The sequence below is a fragment of the Rutidosis leptorrhynchoides genome, chromosome 2, assembly GCF_046630445.1.
Source record: "Rutidosis leptorrhynchoides isolate AG116_Rl617_1_P2 chromosome 2, CSIRO_AGI_Rlap_v1, whole genome shotgun sequence".
Classification (NCBI taxonomy): domain Eukaryota; kingdom Viridiplantae; phylum Streptophyta; class Magnoliopsida; order Asterales; family Asteraceae; genus Rutidosis; species Rutidosis leptorrhynchoides.
Genome location: NC_092334.1, coordinates 347,307,405 through 347,330,599, shown reverse-complemented (window position 1 = coordinate 347,330,599; position 23,195 = coordinate 347,307,405). Strand labels below are relative to the sequence as shown.

General features: G+C 30.7%; 1 non-coding gene across 1 annotated transcript; it reads left to right on the top strand.

Annotated features, from left to right (window-relative positions):
• The first annotated feature begins 18,001 nt into the window (after positions 1–18,001).
• On the top strand, positions 18,002–18,108 carry LOC139895154 (small nucleolar RNA R71). The gene has a single exon (XR_011775619.1). It is a non-coding gene; the product is annotated as a small nucleolar RNA R71 (small nucleolar RNA).
• The last annotated feature ends 5,087 nt before the right edge of the window (positions 18,109–23,195 follow it).

Below are 23,195 nucleotides of genomic sequence, written 5' to 3'. Positions count from 1 at the left end.
GAGATTTAGTCTTTCGAATCATAAAGGTGATCGATTTGTCACCACTACTAAGTGTCATTCTACCATTTCCTACATCAAATAACGCCTTGGTGGACGCTAAGAATGGTCGACCTAAAATTAGAGGAATGTTTGGGTCCTCTTCTATGTTAATGACAATGAATTCGACTAGAAAGGTTAAATTGCCTACTTGAACGGGTAGGTTGTCAACAATTCCAACTGGGTGTTTAATGGTTTGATCAAAGAGTCGAACACTCATATCCGTTGGACTTAACTTACCTACTCCTAATCTCTTATATAATGAAAGAGGCATAACACTTACACTTGCACCTAAATCTGCTAGTGCATCATACATGACACAATCACTAAGTAGACAAGGAACAATAAATTCACCCGGATCACCTATCCTAGGAGGAGGTTTTGGTGGAACTGTCTTCACCGGGTTTACTTCTACGGCTTTTGTTTCTTGTACTTTCTTATTCTTTTTCTTCTTCTTTCCAGAGGTATCACAAACTTTATTACCTATTACTTGCTCATACTCAACTCCTTTTCTTGGAAACGGGATGGGTGGTCTGTATGGTGCCACCACTGGCTTTAAATACTCGGGTGGTGGTGGTGGTGTAACTTCTTCATTGTTACTTACATCTAAAACCTTCCCATCTTCTGATGCTGGTTTTTCAGAATTTGTTGAAACCATATTAACATTTTCATTCCGAGGATTTACTTCAGTATTACTCGATAGCTTTCCTTGTTTCCTTTCACTCATCATGCTAGCAAGAGTACCTACGTGTTTTTCTAGATTCAAAATGGAAGCTTGTTGAGTTCTTAATGACTGATCAAACCTCTCATTCGTTTGGGTTTGAGATGTAATAAATTGTGTTTGAGATTCCATTAGCTTTGCCATCATTTCTTCTAGATTTGGCTTTTTCTCTTCGATTTGTTGTGGTGGTTTATACAAGCCATGTCTTTGTTGATTGAAAGTGTTGGTTTGAGTTGGTTGGTTATTTGGACCTTGTTGGTTGTACGAGTTATTGTTTGGTCCATTTGGATTGTAAAGAATGTTTTGATTTCGATTGAAGTTTAGCCTTGGCGGTTGATAATTATTTTGATAATTATTTCCAGGCCTTTGGTTCATATAGGAAACATTCTCTCGTTGTTCCATCGTTGGTTCAATGTGACAATCTTTCGTTAAGTGTGGTCCACCGCATTGCTCACAACTAATTCGTATTGCGTGAATATCTTTATTCATCTTTTCCATTCGTCTTTCGAAAGCATCTATTTTTGCTGAAACGGAATCAAAGTCATGGCTAGAATCGGCTCTAGCCACTTTAGATGAACGAAAAATATCTTTTTCTTGGTGCCACTCATGCGAGTGGGAGGCTGTGTTATCGATAATTTTGTAAGCTTCAGTTGCGGTTTTCTTCATAATGGAACCACCAGCTGTTATGTCGATGTCTTTTCGTGTAGCAACGTTGACACCTTGGTAGAATATTTGTACTATATGATAAGTGTCTAAACCGTGTTGAGGACATCCTCTCAACATCCTTCCGAATCTTGTCCACGCCTCATATAATGTTTCATTTGGCTTTTGCGCGAACGTAACAATTTCTCCTTGAAGTCTCACGGCTTTAGATGCCGGAAAGAATCTTTTAAGAAATTTCTCAACTAAAACATCCCATGTGTCAATCGCCCCTTCAGGTAACGATTCTAACCAATCTTTGGCTTCTCCCTTTAAAGTCCAGGGAAACAACATGAGATAGATCTGCTCATCTTCCACTTCTCGGATTTTGAATAGTGTACAAATTTTTTTAAACGTACGAAGGTGTTCGTTAGGATCTTCATTCGGTGCACCACTGAATTGGCATTGGTTAGTTACCATGTGTAGGATTTGTCCTTTAATTTCATAATCTGGAGCATTAACTTCTGGTTTAATAATGGCGTGACCTTGGCCCGTGCGTTTAGCCCTCATTCGATCTTCCATACTTAGAGGTTCTAGATTTTCCATGATTGGATTTGTTGTATCCGAATCACTAGAGGATTCTGATTTAACGGTTTGGGGTTCAGGATCTTGGAATTGTCCTTGAATATCTTCCGGGTTCTTAGTTGTGAAATCGGGTTCAAAAGATGGATTATCGGAAATTTGAATTGGAGTACTTGGTCGACTAGATGACGATTCTAAAGAAAAATCAACGGCGGCGATATTTGTTAAACGATGTCTTGATCGAGTTACAGGTGGTGAACGTATGACCGGCGGTGAACGTCTTGCTCGGTGCATTCACTGAATATCCTATTAGTTTTTAAAAAGGAAAGAAAAATTATATAAGTTATCCAATCAATAGACTTTTCTGATTTTGCCCACGTTTCGAATAGCCAAAAGATGCAGCAGAGGGGCAGGATTCGTTTGGTCTCAATATAATTGAGTACTGTTTGGCTCCAATAACCCGGTCCACGTACAAATCCAACTATTACTACGAACCAGAAAATTTTGATGTCTATCAATTTAACCACTTAAAATAAATTTTCGTAATTTTAAGAAATTTAGAGAAGAAGTAGAAAAAAATCTAAGTCCTAAAAACTAGAATGGCGAGAAATAAGAGAGAAAAAGAGTGCGCGTCGAAAAGTGTCGAAAAATGAAAAAGACGAAGAGTGGTTTGTAAACACGCGGTTAATCCAACCTTATAACGATCACTATCTTAAAATTAAAGCTACAAATGGAGATCACTAATTGGAATTGTAATTGATACATAGGTAAACTCGTCGAAAAATAAAAATAAAAAATAGCGCGAAAAATGGCGTCGCAAAATTCTAAAGCACCTAAAACTTAGTCTAAGGAATAAGCACTTAAGGGATTTTACGGCAAAGCCTAAAAATCTAAAAATGAAAATAAGTATGGCAAAACTAAACTTAATACTAAAAGTTGTGACTGAGTCTAAAAATCTAAAGGTAATAAAACTTAAAATAATTTTTTTTTTACGTTTTTGTTTTTTTTTTTTTAAGTTTTTTTTTTTTTTTTTACGTTTTTGTTTTTTTTTTTTTTTTACGTTTTTTTTTTTTTACGTTTTTGTTTTGTTTTTTTTTTACGTTTTTTTTTTTTTTTTTTTTTTGCGTTTTTTTTTTTACGTTTTTTTTTTTTATATTTTTGCAAATATAAATTAAAAATATAGCGTTTTAGTGCTCCCCGGCAGCGGCGCCAAAAACTTGATGATGTAGCGTGAGGGTACGAAATAGTATTATTTTTAATACAAAATATGACACAAGTTTTATTAATTTACGGATGAGATATACCTAAACCTTGCTACAACACTATAGGCAGTGTACCTAATCGTATTATAGTATAGTTTTTAGTAAGTCCGGTTCGTTCCACAGGGAGCTCGTGAAGTTTAACGCTATATTTTTTACACACAATATTTATACAAAATATATATAATTATATAAGTAGTAATATTATTATAAAAGGGGGGTTTTACCGTTTAATGACCGGTTTGTCGATTCTATATTTTAAGCGCAAAGATAAATGACGATAATTAAAGTGCGTAAAATAATGACAATAAATAAAATGACAGTAAATAAAATTGCGAGTAATAAAATGACAGTAAATAAAGATACGATGAGAAATACAATAAAAGAATTATGCTTATTTAAACTTCCGTAATCATGATGTTTGACGTGTTGATTTTAATTTATTACCATGGGTTAATTGTCCTTTGTCCTGGTTTATTTGATACGTCTATCTGATTTTTGTCCATAATAGTTCATCGGTCATAAATATAAAGTGCGAGTATCCTCGTCAAATTACCCTTATACCCGAAGTCAAATATTCCAACTGATTAAGGATTTAAACTGTGACGCAGTTATCACTTCTGTCAACAATTACACTAGTTATCACTGTATGTAATCCACCCCTGTTTTAATTAGTTTATGAATATTAATTCATCCACTTGATCAGAATGAATAATCAATTACCCAACCCAATTGATTAATTAAATGATTATAACAGATTCTATATGAACGTCACTAAATAGGACAACCATAATCATTATTAATTATTAGGTTAATTAATTTGAAGATAGGTTCGACAGACTCCAATGAGTTGTCACTCAATTAGACAATACCCCCCATCTATTAATAGTCAATAGTCCAATTTCCACAAGTGTCGGTCTTTTGCCCAAACCTTAATTATGGTACAAAGTTCAATAACCCCGTCTTAATATTTTAGCCTAACATCACGATTACTTCGGCTCAAATAAGCATAATAATAACTTAGCTACGAGACATTAATGTAAAAAGGTTGAACATAACTTACAATGATTAAAAATAGCGTAGCGTTACACGGACAGAATTTTGACTTACACACTCAAACGATCTCTATCATAAATCTTATTATTATCATAATTTAAAATTAAAATTAAGATTATTGTTATATCTTATTAAGTTAACATTATGATAGAGATATAGAATATAGATATTGATAATTGATATTGATAATAGATAGATGGATCGATAGAAATATGATAGAAAAAGGCGTATTATATCGATCGAATTACATAGCCTTTTATAGGAAAATTAGAATTGAAATTTTCATTTACGACCCCTGAACTATGCTCAATTAACAACTTTTTATTATTTAATATTATTCTTATTATGAATTATTTAAATATTATATTTTATTCTTGTGCATAGTTGACTCGTAATTTTTACACCGTTGCGTCGAGCGTTGAGAGTTGACTCATGTCCCGGTTCCGGATTTTCGAACGTCCTTTCGTACAATTTTATATTGTGTACTTTGCGTTTTGTAACTTGTACTCTTGTCATTTTTAGACATTCTTCATCAATAATTTGAACCTTTTTGATTGTATCTTGTACTTTTGAGCTTTTTGGACCTTTGTGTCTTCAATTCGTCGTTTTCGCCTTTTGTCTTCGCACTTATTTAATATAAACGAATATTACTTGAAAATGGAACAATTGCAACTAAAATCTTGTATTTCTTGGGGAATAATGCTATGAAATATATGTTCCTTTTTAGCCTTATCACCTTCCAGGGTAGGGTATACGAACTGTGTCACGTCCCGGAAAATTTCGACTTATTTTTCACTTAAATCTCTAAATGATTTCATAATTCTGACACGATAAGCAAAGTCTGTAATGTTGAATCTCAAAAAATTTGAACTGTTTTCATGTATGTAATTACTCTTCGACTACTCTCGGCAATTCACGAACCACTAATTATAAATAGATACATATATATTTAAATATATGAATATATAATAATAATTTGAAATATTATATGTTGTTGTTATTAAAATTAATTATGTAAAATAAAATAAAAATATGATATTATAATAATTATTATTTAAAATATATCTATATATATAGATAAAGTATATTAAAAATAAATATTAAATAATTGTAATACTCGTTTGATGTTTCGATTGATGTTAAGCAAGTTAAATTCAAACTTATATGATTTTAAAATAAACGGTGATTTGAAAATGAGTTATATAATTTATAGGCTTATTAAATATGTATTTAGGAGCTATCTGTTAAATTTTAAATTTTTTATGTTTTACCTGGGATCGAGCGCGGATAGTGATTTAATTTTTATTTAATAATTTTAAAGAATTAATGACCGGTTTTTATACCATAATGACTGAAATAAATAAAGATAATTACTGTAAAAAATTTAGGATTTTTCTGGAGATTTCTATCCACCACTAATTATCAACGGAGCACGATATACTATCCAATTTAAACTGTCGGTAGGAAAATATCAAGGAAGTAGCTGTCTCCTTTTAAAAAGAAAATTGAGATTTTGAAATCTCTTTTTCTTTCTTGTTCGTTTGTTAATCACATACAATTATAGATGATAATTGAATTGAACTTACTATATTGGATTACTGTATAAACACGTTTCTTAAATTTGTAATAATAAATGATTGAGATTATAATATTAATAAATTAGATTACTAACTTTTCTATATATCTAACATACATATGCGTATGCATATATATAACTTTCACATACGTGAACACCACACTGCCACCACAATCCTACAGCCACCACCTCCTACAATCATCCACAACCCTCACCACCTCAACAACCCTCATCGGCCACTTCACCACCATACACAACCACCACCGGTTAACCCATTATCATAAAACCCATATCCATCATCTCATACATGATCACCACTCCATCACAGAAGTAAGCCACCACAATACCACCATAACAAATCGTCACCACCTTTGTTTATATTTTTTTCGGTTACGTGAACCTGTGTAAACAACAGGCTACTACTCGCTATTTCTTCTCCTTTCCTTTCTGTTTTCTTTCGAAACCATCGTGAATTACTTCTGGTTAATTCTGATCGAAACAGATTGCAGCCTGCAGCTTTTATATATATATTTTTTGTTGCACTGTACGTTTCAAATCTGTTTTCTGCTTCTGTCGACTACAACCGTTGCTTCTTTTTCTTGTTCTTGCTCCTGTACAGTAACGAAAATGACGAGTTGATGTTGAGGAAGATGAACAGTGAAGTTGATTATATACGATGATGGTTGTTGCTCGTTTACTACCACGAAACCACCACCATAGAACCACCAATACCATCGCTGTTTGCCTTATGTTTCTACTATTTATCTGTTTCTGTTCGATTGCAAACCCCGAAAACCCAAACCGTTTGCTACTATTTCTATTTTCTGTTTCTGACCCAAACGAAGGTGGAGATGCAAAGCACGATGATGAAAATGATAGTTAACAATGCTAAAGATGTGAATGATAAAAACGAAGGAGACGATGAAAAGTAATGGGTCACGATAATATTTTTTTTAAACGATGATGGTGACGGTTTATTTTGATGATGACAAGTCGAGAACGATGAAAAGTAATGAAGAACAAATAGATGATGAGTGATGACGTTTGATTTTAGATGAGGAAGAAGAAAACAGACAGATAGATATATAGGCTATATATATTTAATCCGGGTTTATAACAGAAAACCAAAGACAGAGGAATGGTTCAGGGTGTTTGTGTTTAACCAAGAAGTCTCGGGTTCGAGCCTGGGCAGTGGCGTTCTATTTTTTTATTTTTATTTTTAAAAAAGCTTGTTTTCAAAGGTAGTTTTATTATTATTATTATTATTATTATTATTATTATTATTATTATTATTATTATCATTATTATTATTATTATTATTATTATTATTATTATTATTATTATTATTATTATTATTATTATTATTATTATTATTATTATTATTATGATATAAAAGATATATTAATTATGAAATATTAAGATAAAAGTAATTATGGTTATCACCATGAATTATATTTAATGATTATGAATGTTATTATTATATTATTATTATTAAGTTTTTTTTTAAAAGCAATATATTATATAACTCGAAAAACCGCAAATTACATCAAGAGATACATCGTAAGGCGAATGGATGCCGAGCTAGAATCCTACGCCAACTTAATTACAAAGAACGATAAACGCACTAAAAATAAAATAAAAATAGTTATACAAAATTATTATTATTAAGTATTATTATCAAAATTATTATTTTTAGTATCATTATTATTAAACTTATCATTTTTATTAAAAACTACTATTATTATTAAAAGTATCATTTTTATTACAATTATCATTTTATTATTATTATTATTATTATTATTATTATTATTATTATTATTATTAATAGTACTATTATTATCATTATTATTATTATTAAAGTATTACTATTATTAATATCATTATTATTATCATTATTAGTAAAAGTATTATTATAGATATTATAGTTATTATTATTACTATTATTATTATTATTATTATCATTATTATTATTAAAAGTATTAAAATTATCATTTGTATTAAAATTATCATTTTTAATAAGATTTCCTTTATTATTAAAACTATCATTATTATTATCATTAATAGAATCATTAATATTATTATCATTATTATTATTATTATTATTATTATTATTATTATTATTATTATTATCATTATTATTATTTTTATCATTATTTAATATTATTATAATTACTATTTTAACAAACAAATTATATATATATATATATATATATATATATATATATATATATATATAACATAACAAAATTAATATTTTTATTTATTTAAAATATATAAAATCAATATATGAAACATATAAGTTATTAATATAAAAATGATATAACTAATAAATTTATATATATATAAATTTGTTCGATTACAATTATGTGTGTTAATTTAATATAAATGATATAGGTTCGTGAATCCGAGGCTATCCCTACACTTGTTCAGTGCCGTCATATGCATATTTACTACGAAATACAGTATCGTGAGTTTCATTTGCTCCCTTTTTAAATGCTTTTGCAATATATATTTTTGAGACTAAGAATACATGCGCTGCTTTTGTAAATGCTTTACAAAATAGACATAAGTACTTGAAACTACATTCTATGGTTGGATTACTATACCGAATATTGCCCCTTAACTTGGTAACCTAAGAATTAGAGAAATGACCCCTAATTGACGTGAATCCTAAAGGTAGATCTATGGGCACTAACCAGCCCCAGTCAGAGATATGAACTGCTTTAGTACTTCGATTTAAATGGTGATTGTGATTGCCGGTATATGGAATACTTGCGAGTATGCGGGGGATATTCTATATGCATTATGTTAATGTCGGTTACCAGGTGTTCATCATACGAATGATTTTTTTATACAGCTAGCTATATGCCTGTATGTTATTTATGAAAATGAAATCTTGTGGTCTATTAAAATTATTGAAATGATTGTTTATGATAAACCTATGAACTCACCAACCTTTTGGTTGGCACTTTTAAGCATGTTTATTCTCAGGTATGAAAGAAATCTTCTACTGTACATTTGCTCATTTTAAAGATATTACTTAGAGTCATTCATGGCATATTTCAAAAGATGTTGCATTCAAGTCGTTTGAATTCAAAAAGACTGTTATTAAGTCAATGACAGATTAGTCATTCATATTATGGGAAACATACATCATTTGTATAGAAAGGTCATATTTTGAAATGAGTTGTCTTTTAAATGAATGCAATGTTTACAGAACGTATCATATAGAGGTCAGTACCTCGTAATGGGACTAGATGTTATTGTATTCGTCCATATGGATTTGGACGGGTCGTTTCAGTTGGTATCAGAGCGTTGGTCCTAGCGAACCAGGTCTTGCATTAGTGTGTCTAACTGATAGTTATTAGGATGCATTAATGAGTCTGGACTTTGACCTTAGCTGCATGTCAAACGTTTTGCTTATCATTTCTTGTCGAAAACTATCTACTTATCATTTTCAGTCTCGACACGTCTTATTGCAATTATTGCATAGATGGTGTACAGACAAATTCATATCCCATCATATTAGACTTTGTCTGACACATTTCCTTAATTCCCTCCATAATCTGCGGGATCTTTTGTACTATATATAGATATTTTATGCAATTATAATATCATCCAATAACCGAAAATCATTTCATATCAAAAATTCTTTAGCTGACCGTGTAAGATGGATCATGTACAAAGTTCTAGTTCCTATAGTTCCGAAGGCAATTCTGAAGACTTTGAAGGTAGTGTGACTGAAGTGCCCCAACTGGTTGACTACACTTCTTTCTGGAAGAGATGGGGATGGGTTCGAGACATACTCACTCGCTGGAGAAATGAAGAGGGAGAACCCTACCGCGAACCAAATTTACCTCCCGACATTGGAGAAATTGACGCGATCACCGGTCAACCAATTCGCAATACCATTTTCACACTCTTTGCCAGAATATTTTGCCTCGAAGAACGCATTCATAGAGTTATGTGGGTGATTCAACCTCTACTCCCGATTACTAATCAAATAGGATTAGTGAAAGAAGTCAGGGAGCTTCGTGCTAAATTTGAAAGGAAAATGGAGTCTCTGGAAAGTACCGTACACAATTTGGAAGATAGACTTAAACGTACTACATCAGCACCAGTACCACCGACAACTCACGCCTCAACATCTCAACCTGTATCTCGAGCATAATCTTCGTTCTACATATCGTTCTACATCATTTATCTTCGTTCTTCATGGCGATTATGTAATCTCTAATGTTTTAGAGATTATTTATTCTAGATGGGGATGGGTTCGAGACATACTCACTCGCTGGAGAAATGAAGAGGGAGAACCCTACCGCGAACCAAATTTACCTCCCGACATTGGAGAACTTGACGCGATCACCGGTCAACCAATTCGCAATACCATTTTCACACTCTTTGCCAGAATATTTCGCCTCGAAGAACGCATTCATACAGTTATGTTGGTGATTCAACCTCTACTCCCGATTACTAATCAAATAGGATTAGTGAAAGAAGTCAGGGAGCTTTGTGCTAAATTTGAAAGGAAAATGGAGTCTCTGGAAAGTACCGTACACAATTTGGAAGATAGACTTACGCCTACTACATCAGCACCAGTACCACCGACAACTCACGCCTCAACATCTCAACCTATATCTCGAGCATAATCTTCGTTCTACATATCGTTCTACATCATTTATCTTCGTTCTTCATGGCGATTATGTAATCTCTAATGTTTTAGAGATTATTTATTCTAGTCCTAACCATAAACCAAATGAGATTAATATCATATTGACTTATTAAATCCACATTATATCTGAAGAAAATATATATGTACTTATATTTCATAATGATTGTAATAAAAATTCATTTGTACAAACTGTTAATTATGAAAATATTTTAACGGGTAGGTAAATACCCTAGAAAAATTTAGATTTCACATTAATATGTTACACTATACATTCTTCAATTCTGATTCAACACTCATTAACTACTACCTACATCCACAGATATATGTACCTGTTCACCAAAGAACAACCATTTTCATACAAAATTCAATTACATATTCTGATTTTAACAGATTAGAATCCAAGTCAAGATATAACATATAGCATCACTCTTAGATTCCTAATCTTTCAAAACTATACTTTGACTTCAAAGTTGTACTAGAACATCACTTTTATTCATAAAACCCAGAAAAATATTCGTATCATTCAAAATTCTAGAACATCATATGTATATTGATGATTACAATCTGCGTTCAAACCCTTCATGATTCAAACAACTCAATTAAGAAACAATCGAGAGGATGATCCCACCCCACGTTATCTACGAAAAGAAAGATTTATGCATATAGTCATGCACCTGGAAAACTCTCGGAACATAAGTAAAAGTTTAACAAGTATCTTTGCTAGATCATTTGGCATTGTTATTACCGAAAATAACCTTGCAATCCATTTTTCATAGTATTTAACTTTATCACACATCCAACCAGTCAACTTTGACTTTTCAGATTAATCTTATTATAACCTTGATATATAAGTTTTTGTTACCGGGGAACCTTTTACATTCCACCATATTAACTGTAAACGTACAAACAACTTCATTACCCTTTGAATTAAGCCTCTCTGAAAAATCACTATATTTATTCATTAAAACCCTATCATGTACTCATCTGCATCTTGTAACGGTGGTTGCCATACCAAAAGGCTTCAATCATTATTCTCGAATTTCGCAGCGTTTATACGCCAACAGTTATATATATACATATAACGTCTATCTCCTAGACTTACATACGTCAAGTGTGAATTTCTGAAAAGCACCTCTATCTGCGAATCAGTTCTCAGAGTTTGAAAAAGTTGATGAAGTAGTAAAAACTGTAGACGATTTTAACAGCCAAAAGTTTGATAATAAAAAAATGACATGTTGGCAAAGCTCAGGAAAAAGAAAAAGATTGAAACTGAAAAACAGATTGTGCAAACCATGAAGGAGGCTGTGGACAAATCACAAAGACTAAACCTGCCTTCAAAGAATCCAGATGATTTAGTATCTGCTGAAGTCTTTAGCGAATACCTTGCTCCTTACTCATTCTAAATTCTTGTGGAAAAATTTTCTTCATCATGCTTTGATACTAGATATTTTAAATTCTAAGATATCATTGTATCTCTCAAAATAAATATCCTCGATATTTCAGAAGATATCTTCATAACTATTCTTGTCCGAGATTATTTATCTCTTCGCGCTATCTGTGTTACATCATAAAGGAATCTGCTTTAGTTTATAAACTTCTTAAACTTTCGAGTTTAAATTATGAATGTATTTAGAGAAGTGTTGGGAATTGAAGCATGAGTTAGTATAATATAATGACGCTTGGCCAACGTTGTTATATTACAGTAAGTCATGTCGAATTCTAATGGAACGTGATGATGGTTCACGGATCTTACCTCATCATGTGACATGTTACACGACTCTTTCATGGTACTTAATCTCTAAATATATCAAGAAAATATTTTCTTGATATTTCTAGCTTTTCGTGATTTCTGGTAATTTAACAAATCAAATCGTGCTATTACCTTTCCTTGCTGCTTAGTATATTATGATCATTCGAAACTTCATACCTACGAATTCTGGACCATTACTTGATTTACTTAAAGTCGAGAAGAGAAAACTAAAGCATGAAGCTCCGCAATATAAGGGAAAATATACAGCCCGATAACAACACAGAAATTACAAACCGTGTATATCAATGCGTATAGCAATATAAAGACATGTGAGAATTAAAAACACTATAACCCCAAGGTAATAGTAGAAGTAAACAGATTCCTCCTGTGGCAGATGAAAAAGAAGAATGACAGATGCAATAGTTAGGAAAATATCAAGAATCAGAACTGGATTTAGCATTTTCACAAACTTTTGGAAGTAAGAATTGAGGAAGAAAGTATAGGAGTGGTGAAAATAATGAAACCAGAAGAGGTTAATTTATAGTGAAATATCAGACATAGCAATCGAGGCAGATTACCGCAATTAATTAAAGAGGATCCCAATGTCCTTAATTTTTGAAGAATCAAATCTTATTCAGATTACGAAGATTTTCTTTAAAATCCTTAAATCTTGGAAATCAATTGTGATTACGTCAAAAGATAAGACGAATCTTTATTTTCCTCCTTTCACTCTTTTGCTATAGCTTCACTCATACTCTTCGAGTAATCGAATTGCTTTATTCATATTACTCAATAAATTCTATCTCTATTCCACTCAAAAATATTCTTGTTGTCAACCATGACAATCTTTGTCAAATTTAGGGACGAAATTTCTTTAACGGGTAGGTATTGTCACGATGAAATTTTGACTTATTTTTAACTCGAATTTCTAAATGATTTCATAATTCTGACACGATAAGCAAAGTCTGTAATGTTGAATCTCAAAAATTTTGAACAGTTTTCATGTATGTAATTACCTTTCGACTGCTCTCGACGATTCACTAACAACTAATTGTAAATAGATACATATATATTTAAATATATGAATATATAAAAATAATTGGAAATATAATTTGAAATATTATATGTTGTTTTTATTAAAATTAATTATGTAAAATAAAATAAAAATAGGATATTATAATAATTATTATATTAAAATATATATATATATAAAGTATATTAAAAATAAATATTAAATAATTGTAATATTCGTTTGATGTTTCGATTGAAGTTAAGCAAGTTAAATTCAAACTTTTATGATTTTAAAATAAACGGTAATTCAAAAATGAGTTATATAATTTATAGGCTTATTAAATATGTATTTAGGAGCTATTTGTCAAAATTTTAAATTTTTTTATATTTTACCTGGGATCGAGCGCGGATAGTGATTTAATTTTCATTTAATAATTTTAAAGAATTAATGACCGGTTTTTATACCATAATGACTGAAATAAATAAAGATAATTACTGTAAAAATTTGGAATTTTTCTGGAGACTTCTATCCACCACTAATTATCAACAGAGCACGATATACTATCCAATTTAAACTGTCGGTAGGAAAATATCAAGAAAGTAGCTATCTCCTTTTAAAAAGAAAAGTGAGATTTTGAAATCTCTTTTTCTTTCTTGTTCGTTTGTTAACCACATACAATTATAGATGATAATTGAATTGAACTTACTATATTGTATTACTGTATAAACACGTTTCTTAAATTTGTAATAAATGACTGAGATTATAATACTAATAAATTAGATTGCTAACTTTTCTATATATATCTAACATACATATGCATATGCATATATATAACTTTCACATACGTGAACACCACACCGTCACCACAATCCTACGGCCACTACCTCCTACAGTCATCCACAACCCTCACCACCTCAACAACCCTCATCCGCCACTTCACCACCATACACAACCACCACCGGTTATCCCATTATCATAAAACCTATATCCATCATCTCATACATGATCACCACTCCATCATCGAAGTAAGCCACCACAACCCCACCATAACAAATCGTCACCACCTTTGTTTATATTTTTTTCTGTTACGTGATTATGTGTAAACAACAGGTTACTACTCGCTATTTCATCTCCTTTCCTTTCTGTTTTCTTTCGAAACCATCGTGAATTACTTCTGGTTAATTCTGATCGAAATAGATTGCAGCCTGCAGCTTCTATATATATATTTTTTTTATTGCACTGTACGTTCCAAATCTGTTTTTTGCTTCTGGCGACTATAGCCTTTGCTTCTTTTTCTTGTTCTTTCTCCTTTACAGTAACGAAAATGACGAGTTGATGTTAAGGAAGATGAACAGTGAAGTTGATTATACACGATGTTGGTTGTTGCTCGTTTACTACCACGAAACCACCACCATAGAACCACCAATACCACCGTTGTTTGCCTTATGTTTCTACTGTTTATCTGTTTCTGTTCGATTGCAAACCCTGAAAACCCAAACCATTTGCTACTATTTCTATTTTCTGTTACTGACCCAAACGAAGGTGGAGATGCAAAGCACGATGATGAAAACGATAGTTAACAATGCTACGGATGTGAATGATAAAAACGAAGGAGACGATGAAAAGTAATGGGTCACGATAATATTTTTTTTAAACGATGATGGTGACGGTTTATTTTGATGATGACAAGTCGAGAATGATAAAAAGTAATGAAGAACAAATAAATGATGAGTGATGACGTTTGATTTTAGATGAGGAAGAAGAAAACTGACAGATAGATATATAGGCTATATATATTTAATCCGGGTTTATAACAGAAAACCAAAGATAGAGGGACGGTTCAGGGTGTTTGTGTTTAACCGAGAGGTCTCGGGTACGAGCCCGGATAGTGGCGTTCTATTTTTTTTTTTAAAGCTTGTTTTCAAAGGTAGTTTTATTATTATTATTATTATTATTATTATTATTATTATTATTATTATTATTATTATTATTATTATTATTATTATTATTATTATTATTATTATTATTATTATTATTATTATTATTATTATTATTATTATTATTATTATTAAGTATTAAGTATTATTATCAAAATTATTATTATTTTCAGTATCATTATTATTAAACTTATCATTTTTATTAAAAACTACTATTATTATTAAAAGTATCATTTTTATTACAATTATAATTTTATTATTATTATTATTAATATTACTATTATTATCATTATTATTATTATTCTAAGTATTATTATTATTCTTAATATCATTATTATTATCATTATTAGTAAAAGTATTATTATAAATATTATAGTTATTATTATTACTATTATTATTATTATTATTATTATTATTATTATTATTATTATTATTATTATTAATATTATTGATATTATTATTATTAAAATTATTAAAATTATTAAAATTATCATTTGTTTTAAAATTATCATTTTTAATAAGATTGCCTTTGTTATTAAAACTATCATTATTATTATCATTAATAGAATCATTAATATTATTATCATTATTATTATTAGTAGTATTATCATTATTATTATTTTTATCATTATTTAATATTATTATAATTACTATTTTAACAAACAAATGATATATATATATATATATATATATATATATATATATATATATATATATATATATATATATATATATATATATATATATATATATATATACTTAATACATATAACATAACAAAATTAATATTTTTATTTATTTAAAATATATAAAATGAATATATGAAACATATAAGTTATTAATATAAAAATGATATAACTAAAAAATTTATAAATATATAAATTTGTTCGATTACAATTATGTGTGTTAATATATATATAAATGATATAGGTTCGTGAATCTGAGGCCATCCCTATACTTGTTCAGTGCCGTCATATGCATATTTACTACGAAATACAGTATCGTGAGTTTCATTTGCTCCCTTTTTAAATGCTTTTGCAATATATATTTTTGAGACTGAGAATACATGCGCTGCTTTTGTAAATGCTTTACAAAATAGACACAAGTATTTGAAACTACATTCTATGGTTGGATTACTATACCGAATATTGCCCCTTAACTTGGTAACCTAAGAATTAGGGAAATGGCCCATAATTGACGCGAATCCTAAAGGTAGATCTATGGGCACTAACCATCCCCAGTCAGAGATATGAAATGCTTTAGTACTTCGATTTAAATGGTGATTGCGATTGACGGTATATGGCATACTTGCGAGTATGCGGGGGATATTCTATATGCATTATGTTAATGTCAGTTACCAGGTGTTCATCATACGAAGGATTTTTTATACGGATAGCTATATGCCTGTATGTTATTTGTGAAAATGAAATCTTGTGGTCTATTAAAATTATTGAAATGATTGTTTATGATAAACCTATAAACTCACCAACCTTTTGGTTGACACTTTTAAGCATGTTTATTCTCAGGTATAAAAGAAATCTTCCGCTGTGCATTTGCTCATTTTAAAGATATTACTTTGGGGTCATTCATGGCATAGTTCAAAAGACGTTGTATTCAAGTCGTTTGAATTCAAAAACACTGTTATTAAGGTAATGACAGATTAGTCATTCATATTATGGGAATCATACATCATTTGTATAGAAAGGTCATATTTTGAAATGAGTTGTCTTTTAAATGAATGCAATGTTTATAAAACGTATCATATAGAGGTCATTACCTGGCAATGGGACCAGATGTTATTGTATTCGTCCATATGTATTTGGACGGGTCGTTTCAAACTAGAGTTGCAGTAGGCAGCTTTTGAGTATATGTCAATTTGTTCTTGAGCCTAGCTGACCTCCTCCGTGGTTCTTCCTCTAGGATTATAGAATCCATTTGCTTAGCTTCCTCTATGTGGGGATTTTAGATAGTATTACTAGGTAACCTTCCTTGTGGTTGGGTTTCAAGGCGTTGTGATAACTGTCCGAGCTGCGTCTCTAGACTTTTGAGCAGAACCAATTGATTTCTCATTAGTATCTCCGTCTAGTACTGTCTGGATGCAGTTCTCTGATTTAGCTATTGATGTCCTTGAATGAACTGAGTCAACTGATCATCAGCTCCGAGAGTGGGGTTGGTTACTTTTGTAATATGGGTGGTTGGGAAATTTTCCTCGACTGGCGGATCAGTGAGTGGAAGTGGTTGATCGTAGGACAATTGAGATTGTTGGGCTGGATAAGGTAGGTAGAGATAGCAAAAAGGCTGATTGCTTCGTTGAAATTGGTTAACCCTAGGTTGTTGATTGAATCCGAGATTTGGTTGATGAGCTGGGTATTGAACGTAACAGACTGAACCGTCAGGGTTTTTGTACTCAACTTGATATTCTTCAGTGGGTTGTGGGTTGGTACAATTAACACATGCCTGAGCTTGGTTAACCTACTGCGACTGCGTCTTCAATTCTCCGAGTTGTTTAATGAGAGATTCCATCTTATCTGTGAGGGATTTGATGGCCTCCGTTTGATTGTTAAGTGTAGAGAGTGGGGCAGATGATGAAGTTGTTTCACCACTGTTCCAGTCATGATGATGCATTGTCATGTTCTTGAACAATTCCTATGCTTCGTCTGCGATTTGGTTCATCATATTTCCTTGAGCTTCTGCATCGATCGTCGTCCAATGATTTACCGTAAGACCATTGTAGAAGGTACAGATTTGAACTGACTGTTCTAAATAGTGATTAGGGCATTTCTTCAGCAGGGTTTTGAATCGCTCTCATGCCGTGTAAAGAGATTCATCATAACTTTGTTTGAAGTTAATGATATCATTCTTAAGTTTGGTTTGTTTATAAGGAGGGAAATATTTGGTTAGGAATTTAGTAGCCATCTTCTCCATGACGTAATGGAATCTTTTTCCAGTCCTTCAAACCATGTTTGAGCATAATGAGTGAGAGAATAGGGAAACAAGTATAGCCGGACTATATCTTGTCATATCCCTGGCTCTTTGTAGGAGTTCAAAAGAGATATGAATTTATCAAGGTGAGAGTTAGGATCGTCATTCGCTAATCCATGAAACTGACAGTTGTTTTGGATGAGCTTTATGATGTGATATTTTAACTCGAATGAGTGTCCTTGAATCTCTGGAAATCTGATCGGTCCTCCTCGACCTTCAAACGAGGGTTTGGTATTTTCTGCTAAAGTAATGCGTAATGCCATTTGACTTCTGATTCGTGCTTCCTTGCGTGCTTTAGAGATTATTGTGTCTGGATCAGGTACGAATAACAACGACCCTGGTCTAGATCGGGTTTGGGTCATATACTGGGTATGCCTTTTTGTTTTTTAATTGTAAGCAGATAAACTAAATTTTGAAGATAATCTAAGGTAATCTTAATCTAAGGTAGTCTAATTTAAAGTAATCTAATTTAATCTAAGATAATCTAACTATCCTAAGGTTGAATATGTTTTTGGTTCTTACTACGGATTCCCTGGTATTTCGATAACAGAGCTTCGCACGAATTATTCAACAAACCAAGTGGCCAGGCCGACTACGGAGAGGCAGGATCCTTTTGGTTCTAATATAATTGGAGACTGTTTGGAAAATCCAACAACCAAGTCCGTGTATAATTGTCTTTCTTAGACACCACTAAATGCTTGTGAATAAGTTTGATAGAAAGCAGTATTATCTAATACCAAGTCCCAGGCAGCGGTGCCAAAAACTTATACGCCCCCTTGATATGGCCAAAACAGACGGTTTTATTTGTACGGTGTCGTTAGGTCGCAACACATTAGAATCAGCCACCAAGAGGGAGGTACTGTTTTAAATTTATATTTAGCGGGGCCTAAATCGTACTACTCCTTATTATAAGTAAGAGAAGTATGAACTAGGGTCGTATTTTTAAGATATCAGTAGAATAGAACCTATATTTAAAGCTTAAGATAGTTATAAAGGAGTAGCGGTTACCTAATTTTGGGTTTTTTTTAGTTTATAAGATAGATAAAGTAAATACAATAAAATTCGTAATGCAGATAAGGTTAAAACAAGTGCATACTATGATTTCATCAGTTATTCTGCTGAGACTATGGAATGCTAGCTCATGAATAGGTAGAGGCCTTGTATTCATTAGACTAGTCCTAAACGCCCCTGTCGTAAGACATGTCACTGGGTAATGCGATAGGCTTAAAGATTCTGAATAGACAGCAACGTCCCTTACCCTCGACTCCCGTGCAGTCTGACTATAGGCATACACGTTCAGACGACTCATCCAATTGAGCGACTCGGTTGGGTGACGTATTAACATTCCACAAAGGTCTAAGCTTTCTTAAGAACAATAGAATACAGGGTTTACCATATCCGAGAGACGTGATGTGTTTCAAAGCTTTCGTTAATGATTGGGTTTAGAAGAGGGTTAGGCCCTTAAAAGAGTTCAACCATAAAGAACACAATGGCCAAGTCAAGTTGACTTCCATGAACACGTTCGGTTATCATAACGGTCCAATCCTTATGTGTTTAAACAAATAGTTCCTTAATTAACCAAGAATCCCTCAAGCGGGGTGCAATGCTTGAGACCGCGTTATGGTGAAGTGTACTAATCAGCACTAACCGGGTTCCATGGCCTTAATTAGCAGAGGTACAGCTTACAACAATTGTTGTGCTTCAGCATGCATGTACGAAGTTTATGTGAAGACTCGTCCTAATCCATCTGGATGAAATCCATATCGATTATAAACGATTCTCAATAGTTGATTACATCGCGAGGTACTTGACCTCTATATGATACATTTTACAAACATTGCATTCGTTTTTGAAAAGTCAATCTTTCTTTACATCGAAAGTTGACGGCATGCATAACATTTCATAATATAACTAACTGTAATTGACTTAATAACAATCTTGATGAAACTCAACGACTCGAATGCAACGTCTTTTGAAATATGCCATGAATGACTCCAAGTAATATCTCAAAGATGAGCAAATGCACAGCGGAAGATTTCTTTCATACCTGAGAATAAACATGCTTTAAAGTGTCAACCAAAAGGTTGGTGAGTTCATTAGTTTAACATAAATAATCATTTCATAATATTAATAGACCACAAGATTTCATATTTCCATTTCTCATAAACATACGTCCCATGCATAGAGACAAAAATATCATTCATATGGATTGAACACCTGGTAACCGACATTCACAATATGCATATAAGAATATCCCCATCATTCCGGGATCCTCCTTCGGACATGATATAAATTTCGAAGTACTAAAGCATCCGGTACTTTGGATGGGGCTTGTTGGGCCCGATAGATCTATCTTTAGAGTTCGCGTCAATTAGGGTGTCTGTTCCCTAATTCTTAGATTACCAGACTAAATAGGGGCATATTCGGTTTAATAATCCAACCATAGAATGTAGTTTCGATTACTTGTGTCTATTTCGTAAAACAGTTATAAAAGCAGCGCATGTATTCTCAGTCCCAAAAATATATATTGCGAAAGCATTTAAAAAGGGATTAATGAAACTCACACATATAAATATTGTAAAACAGTTATTAAAACAGTGCATGTATTCTCAGCCCAAAAACGTAAAGAGTAAGAGGGAGCAAATGAAACTCACCTAATGTATTTTGTAGTAAAAATACATATGACAATATTGGGCAATGCAGGGTTGACCTCGGATTCACGAACCTATATCATTCGTATTTATATTAAAACATATACTTGTAATCGAACAATTCCATATTATAACTTTATATATTATATAATTAATTTATATATATTAAAATTAGTTATGATTTATATAGTGATTTATAAATTTTAAAATTTCCTAATTAGTTATATATGAATATTTATATAAAGATTGTTAATATCATTAATTCATACATAGTTGTAATATTACTTATAAGTCCATTTCTATATACATAATAACATATACTATTAATAATAGTAAGTAAAAGTTGTATTTAATTATAATGATAATAATAGCATTAATTATAATAATAATAATTATAACAAGAATCGTAGTATTAATAATATTAATGATAATGATAATAATAATTATTATATAGTTGTAGTGATAACAAAATAATGAGTTTTTGTAAAAATGATAATAATTTTTAATATTACAATACTAATAATGATAGTCATACTAATAATACTTTCGTTAATAATAATAATAGTACTAAAAAGGATATTGATGCTAATAATAATAAATTGTATTATTTATTATTTTTTTTATTATAGTTATAATAATAATAATAATCATATTCATAAAAATGATAATAATACTAAATTGGTAATTTAATAATAACAATAACATTAATAATACTTATAATAATAATAATAATTGTTATAATACCTATAATTATGATCATACTAATAATGAGGATCATAATACCAAATATAACCATAATAATAATAACAATAACACTAACAATAACAATAACAAATCAATGATATTAATAATACTAATAATAATAATAATAATAATAATAATAATAATAATAATAATAATAATAATAATAATAATAATAATAATAATAATAATAATAATAATAATAACAATAATAAATGAAGTAACTACCTTAAAGAAAAGTGTTCCAAAAAATAAGCCACCCATGCCCGGGCTCGAACCCCCGACCTCTCGAATCTCTTTAACACCTCGAACCAGTGGGCTAATGCCCATTTTTCTGTTTTAATATGGATCTAAGACTTATTTAAACCGTATTTATTAATTGATCTCTTTCTCCTTCTTCAACTGACGTCGACCAGACCAGACCAACTCAATACAGTCGAAATAACTCCAGAATTATTTTGTGGAATCGAAACAGAAACGTTTGGTGCTTGATTGATTTATCAGAAACGAAAATCCAAAACAAAATTTAAAAAAAAAACCGACTTGAAAACACAATGAACAACCCAACATTTGATTTTGAAATTAAGGGTGTTTCAGACCAAAGTTTCTACACGAATTAGATTCTAAATCCTTCCTTAAAACTTTCTCAATCCTCAATTTAATCTTAAAACTTAAAACAGATTCGAATTTGAAGATAAACGGGTCGTTTGACTTTTTGTAACAAATGTTTGACTCATAAATTGGAACTCGATAGCTTGAATTGGGTTGTGAAACTTTCCAGATAGCTTAATAACATGATTTCCAATATAACTGCATTTAAGGATTTTCGAATTTGTTAAAAAATCAAGCTTTTGGAAAATGGAAGCACAAACAGGGCAGTCGACATATTTACAAAGAATTGAGATTGAATTTCTATGTTTTTATTTGAAGTGTGTTAACAGAAGATCATATAGAGGTTGAGTGTTATTAATACAGCTTAAATTACTTCATCATTGTTTGTTATATAAAAAAATTGTCGACACAATATTCCCAATCCAAAAACGGGTACAGAAGGAAGAAAAATAAAAAAATAAAAAGGTAAACTTGATGGTAAGAGAATTTGTACGCATCCTAATATGATTAGAGGCAGTAGTACAAATTATCTGCAGTGTGATTTTGATTTATAACAGACTCATATTTTAAATTAGTTTTTAGATTATAGATAAAGATTAATAATAATAATTTTATTAATATTGTTAATATTTAATTATAATAATAATGATAATCTTTAATAATAATAATATTAACCATGATATTAGTAATATTAATGTAAATAAAATTTTTTATAAAGATACAAATATCATGCTAACATTAATAAGGATAATGAGAAAACTAATGATAATTTTAATATGATTAATAATAACAATAATAATAATATTTTTATTAATAATACTAATAATAATAATCTTTAATAATATTAGTATGATATTAATAATAATAACATACATATTAGATTAATACTAATATTAATATTTATAATAATAATGAAATACTAATGATAATATTAATAATTATATATATATATATATATATATATATATA